Source organism: Sphaeramia orbicularis, chromosome 14 (assembly GCF_902148855.1).
Source record: "Sphaeramia orbicularis chromosome 14, fSphaOr1.1, whole genome shotgun sequence".
Taxonomy (NCBI): domain Eukaryota; kingdom Metazoa; phylum Chordata; class Actinopteri; order Kurtiformes; family Apogonidae; genus Sphaeramia; species Sphaeramia orbicularis.
In genome coordinates, this window is record NC_043970.1 from 32,086,904 (window position 1) to 32,093,238 (window position 6,335).

Below are 6,335 nucleotides of genomic sequence, written 5' to 3' on the forward strand. Positions count from 1 at the left end.
AGAAAAGCAGAGCAGTATCTCTGTATATCAGATGTTGGCTATGTAGGCTATTTTAAGCTGCATTAGGACTCATTATGTAACCTTCAGGTATTTCATAATTTTGCAGAAAGGCTGGTAAAATATAAAATCACAGTGTTTAACAACTGCTCCATAGGTAGAAAAATAAATAAATAAATAATGCAACAGTATTCCTTATTATGTAACCACAGCTGGAAAACTTGGCCTGCTTATGTTGGTATGAATCCTGTGTGCAACAAGCCAAACATGACTCATGAACAGCTTATAAATACAGTGTTCTACATGTAATTCTGCACTGAAAGAAGCAGATTGGTTTTAATACTATGTTATTATGGCTGCTGGTCACAACGACAGCATTTGACCATTTTACAGCACCATTCAAGCACACAGTTTCATTTTCAGAAGAACAATTTTTGTGAAAGCAACAAAAATTAGGCTGCCAGGATCATTTATCAAACTGTTTACTGTTCTCATGAATCCAGACAGACATATTATTGAAAGACTTGAATAGTGATTTGGATAACTCAGAATCCTAACAGCTGTAACTGAGAGAAACACAGATCCTGCAGTATACAACTGTATAGTTTTAGGTATGGTACGGTCCTATAAATTAGATGTGCAAGCACTTTAAATTGCACCTTGTTATTCTGTGACCTTTGTGTCATATTTTGACACATTACATTTGACTAATGAGGATCATGTGATGTGTCTAAAAAGACCCATAAAACTAGAATATCTCACCTTATACATTTACAGATCACTTAGCAGTATTTTTACCTTAAGTACAAACTGAAGGAGGGGTTGAAAATGTTGTTTTTTATGCTATTGTGTTGTTATTATTTAACATCCTGCGTTAGGTATGTTATGCATCTCTTTGCACCTTTTGTTTATGGTGGAAATATTTTTTACATTTATATTAATATAATTTTTTTCTTTTACAGCTTTTTTCAGCTTAAGAACCAAACCGACAAACATGTCATTGAGGGACTTAAACTTACAGAAATTGGTCAAACATCAAAGTTACACATTTATAAAGTACTCGTGAAAAAAAAAAAAAAGAAATAAAATAAAATCCAATTATATATTTAAGTGTCATTATTAATAGTTAAGTGCATAGCAGCAGTTAAAAAAAAAGTTTGTGAGGGTAATGTCATGATTGTCATAACTGAACTGAGAAATGGGAAATATGTGTGAAATTAAATGCTTTACTCACTGGCTGAGTAAACTAGCAAATGGAGAAGTACACCTGTTAGGTATATTTTTTTATACCAAACATGTATTTTTTTTTTAGACAAAATGTATGGATATTGGGTATGACTATACTAAACAAAAATCCTTTTAATGCTCCAAAATCTATGGTCTATCATGGTTCAGTAAATTATGAGATATAATATATAAACCATTTCTCTAAGAAGAATGGAACATGCTGCATAGTGAATTAAAAGAGGGAGCAGCTTTTATGTGAGCAAAGCTTTGTAATGAAAAAATAAATGACTGCATTATGATTATTTTACAGCAGTTAGGCTCTACTGCACAAATAAATATTGCCACACCTTTGCACAACCTTGTGGGAAGGTTTGGAGTGAATCCAGTCAAATAACACTCTAGTTCTGCCTGCAGTGGCTGAGATATGTCATGTTGTCCTGCAGAAAACTCACACGCAATAACCCAATAGCAGAGCAAAGAGAAGAGACGCCAATGTAGCTGGAGTCACTACATTTTTATAGAAGTCCACCCACACATCTTGCACATTGCTGTTTTTGACTGCAAGTACAGACTCACTGCTGAAATGTCCGCGATTAAAAATGTCCTGAACACTTTAAGTAAGAGGAAAACCAGGAAATACAGACAGAAGATAGTGTTTCTGCAGATAAATACACTGTCTTGTGTTTCTAGTGGCACATAAGTGGGGATTTAGAAGTATTATTATTGGATACATGGAATCTGTATATATTTTAGAAAATCTTCCATATTTTATGATTAAAAATGTATTTACGTGTCATCACTTTTGAGTGTACATTTGAACCATAATTTGGAAAATCGGTCTATATGTTTGAGTCCTGATATTGGACTATACAAGGAAAAAAGGAAGAATAAAGAAAAACAAGATGCAGTGTAGGCAGTGAAATGACAGACAAACAGAATGAGAGCAGACTGATAATGATGACTCAGAGTTACACTGCAGACAATAGACACACACCAGTGGGATTTCAGACGCAGGTCTTCCCCACAAGACAAGTACAGATGTGGATCTGGAAATAGAACAAAGACAGACATGGTCATATATGAAGAAGGTGATGGGTTGTGGAATGCACGCAATGATTACAAAGCACAAAGTATTTTTTATCAATGCATTATTAGATTTAGACAATGAAAGTATCAAAAGATGACAGGAACCCTTGAAAAGTTATTTCTCTGTAGTTTACAAATGGAATGAAACCAGGAACTTAATAAAGCATATTCAGGGCATAATAATGCATTTTAATGATGTAGTCAAAAAAAAAAGAAGACAATCTTGCCTGACCTTTTTTTCCTTGATCATAAAGACAAATAAATAGTAATGACGAGTTTCCTTAGAGAGTGCTGTATTTTTAATCAATAATTTCCAACTGGCATCACAAAGTGGAAGTGCCATCAGCTTTAAAGCAGAAAGAATAGATAAAAATATGACAGCTGTCCATCACTCTCTTAGAGAAGCCTGAGAGTGCTTTAAAAATGCAAAATTTAATGATTGCCTTCAGTATGTTGTGCAGTCTCAAGTGAAAGGGCTTATTAACATACCAAAAGCAGGTCTCATTTGGAAGAGAAAAAAAAAAACAATTAATTACCTGCAGAAATATTAAAGCAATCAATGCTAATGCTGCAGCTTATGTATGCAGGCACATGCACACACACTAACAGACATACACATACAGGTGTACAGTATGCATAATATATGCAATTGTAAATTAATTATTTCAATACACGTGAGCCCAAACTCGACATTATCTGCCGTTCTACCATTTAAAAGGTCACTGGTGTGTTTTCCCAAGATGAAAAGAAATATTGACATAATCACATCCTCTCACTCTCAGGAAAAGGGCATGGGCATTGTGGTTACCCTCACAGTACGAATAAATACCAGTCTGTAAATGAACTCCACTGCCTACTGCCAGTGCCTGAGAATTAAGTCTCTAACAAACACAAATCATTCTATATTTATATGTAGGACATCTGTTGCTACAAATACTCTGCTACACTCCTACACCCCCTCACTAAGCTTCTTCAGTTCCAAGAGTTTATAGTATGATTTAATTTAATGGTTTGTTTTCCTCTGCTCTTTTTTGTCATTTTTAACCCACATTATATCAGCCAGAATTATGCCTTGAAAGGTAATATTTGAAATTTGAGTGATAACTGTGAGAATGTATTTAGCTACCGAAGATAAAATGTAGATATCCCCAAAAGGCTACTGTCCTTCTCATTAATTTCCCGAGCTCACGTTTTCTCTCATTAAATGCCAATATTATTAATGAAAAGAAGGAAATGTCTTGGAAGAGAGACTGCATATTTGGTGTGTTTTACAATAGATATTTAGGTTTTCAGTTTTTCTCCTCTGTTAATGTACAGATGCAGTCGAGCCTGCTGCAGAAGTCAGTGAGGTATTTCATTATTAATGTCTCATTAAGAAGCCCCTAACCTCTTAACACTCTGCAGTTCTTCAAAGTCTATGTGTTTGTACATAGGATTTAAAGTCTTGGCTGAGTTTATCTTAGACTACTTGCAACATTTTAACAGAGGGTCATCAGTTCATCTACAGACGAACACCATCGTCCATAATTTGTTGAGGAAAAAGGATTAAAAAAATAAAAATAAAAAAATCAACTATTAAGTGTGCGCAGACCACACAGTCTCTTTGCTAATTCACTTTCCCCCTGACCTTTCCGTTACATATTACATGTTTACTAATAACAGGCTTGTTCTATCACTCACCCAGGATTGTTGGAATATTTTGTCAACCAAATTACATATGATGACAGTTCTAACTGTCTGATAACAATTATTACTTAGATTCTATATATTTTCATCCATTTTTTCCCTGATGAACCTTTTTGTGAGTGGTGTATTATTAAATTACAGGGTAATAGTGCAGTAGAAAAGGTATTTTAAGTTTTGTGCCAGGCTTTAGGACATTGTTGTGCAAACCAATGAAATCAATGATGTTTCAGAAATAATTGCATTGATATATTTGCTCTTGTTCCACAATATTATTAAATAACAGAAAACCCACAAATTATGACAGTTTATCTCTTGTTTGTCTGCTAGTGTAACTGACTGGTATTATTATTATTATTATTATTATTATTATTATTATTATTATTATTATTATTATTATTATTATTATTATGTCCCAGGTCTCAGTCTTTCCAATGTCAAGAACAGTAAAAAAAAAATATATTTTTTGGACCTTCTCCAAAACACAAGAGGTTTGTCCTTGGTCTGCACTCAGCTCTTCCACTTCTGCCCCTCAAAACAAGTAAATAAATAACAAATCATTTGTGGGTGTGACATATTCCTAGGTCTTCGTCAAGCCATACTGGGTTTAGTGTGAAAAATAAAGTTAAAAATAAACAAAATAAATGAACAGCTGCATCATTCACCGGGTACTACTACTACTACTACTACTACTACTACCGCCACTACCACTACTACTACTTCTACTAATACTAATAATAACAATAACAACTTATCCTAGATCTAAATTCATTTAATATAACGTGATCATGTTCATTATAGTGTGAAAACACTGGCAGAGGCCACAGGGAATGAACCGCCTGTTACATTCTCCTCATGTTTATTTACTTTGCATAATTCCCAGCACACTGAGTTCTAATTAAATGTGAGCTGGGAATAAGTTGCCTGTACTGTGTTAACATGGAGAGGGCAACATCAACACCAAAGTGCCAAAGCAAGGCAGTGCAATGACACGGACACATACATGGCTTGTTGTTTGTATAAATAACTCCCGGATATGCTACGTTGATCCACAGGGTGTTTCTTCTATTAACATTATGGATAGATGTACTTAACCTTGTTGATGCATTCCATTGATACTCTTGAGGAGACAAGCCATTATTGTGGTGGTACACTGTGCCCACACAAATAAATCACACATACCAGTAAGAAGGAAAATACATATATATCATTAAAACACATTCACATGCACACAAAGACAGTCACCAAAATCTAATGATGCGTGACTGAATAATTTAGTTAGGTACACGCACTGTGGGTTTAGCAAATGAAAAGGAGGAGACAGACAGGGGGAGAAAAAAAAAAAACGTTTGTTTATTTCGTATTTTCTTTCCTACATCATTTCACATCACTAATATACTGCTCTCCTAATGGCTGACAGTTTTCCGCTGCAAAAAATAGCTATTCTTTCTCTCAATGTGAACCCCTGCTTCACACTCACAGCCTCTGTTTATTATAATCTGCAGTCATATGATTTCTGGCAGAAGACTGGTGCTTACGTAGCAGTCGAGTGAAGGAATGTCAAAGTGATGTCAAGATGGGAGCACGTTTTAAAGGGCAGCAGCCAAGAGCAGACAAGCCTCTATTTCAATTACATGCTTCATTCAGAATTGCACAATGGCGATGTTGCGATATGGAGAGCTCCTGCGCCTGATGCCTGAATACCTAAAAGTAATAAGTGACTGCAGAAGACTGGCAGAAAACAGAGTGGTGTTCATGCAGTATAAACTCTAGACAGTCTCAGAAGACAAGGTCAAAGAGACAGGAGTACAGTCAAACAGCAAGGAGTGTGATAAAAATATAAACTATTAACGCATGAGAATGTACATCTTTATTATTAAAATAAATTAAAAATAATTACACTGTGGTCCATTAAGCTGGAATCATTTACTTTTTAGACACATTCCTCTTTTGTTTCCTATTTATACACATCATTAATCACCTTTGACCAGGTTCAATTACACTTTATTTTTCCAGAATCAATCTTCATGTACATATATGTTCACTTAACTCATGTTCTTCTCAAAGTTTTCCAGAACTTTTTCATATTATCTTCTGTTATTCACAATGATCCTACACGATATTCAAGCAAATTTTATCTTCTGTACTGGCGAACTTCTGTCAATCAGTATTCTCTAAAATATCGTGGACCACATCTTTGGAAAAATCTATGACCTGAAATTCAATCAACATCTTCTTTATCATTATTTTAAAAAAAACATCTGAAAAGGACTCTAATTCATGAAAAAAAAGTAAGGCTGTATATCATTTGATTTGTATTTTTATTGTTTTTACTTTAGTTT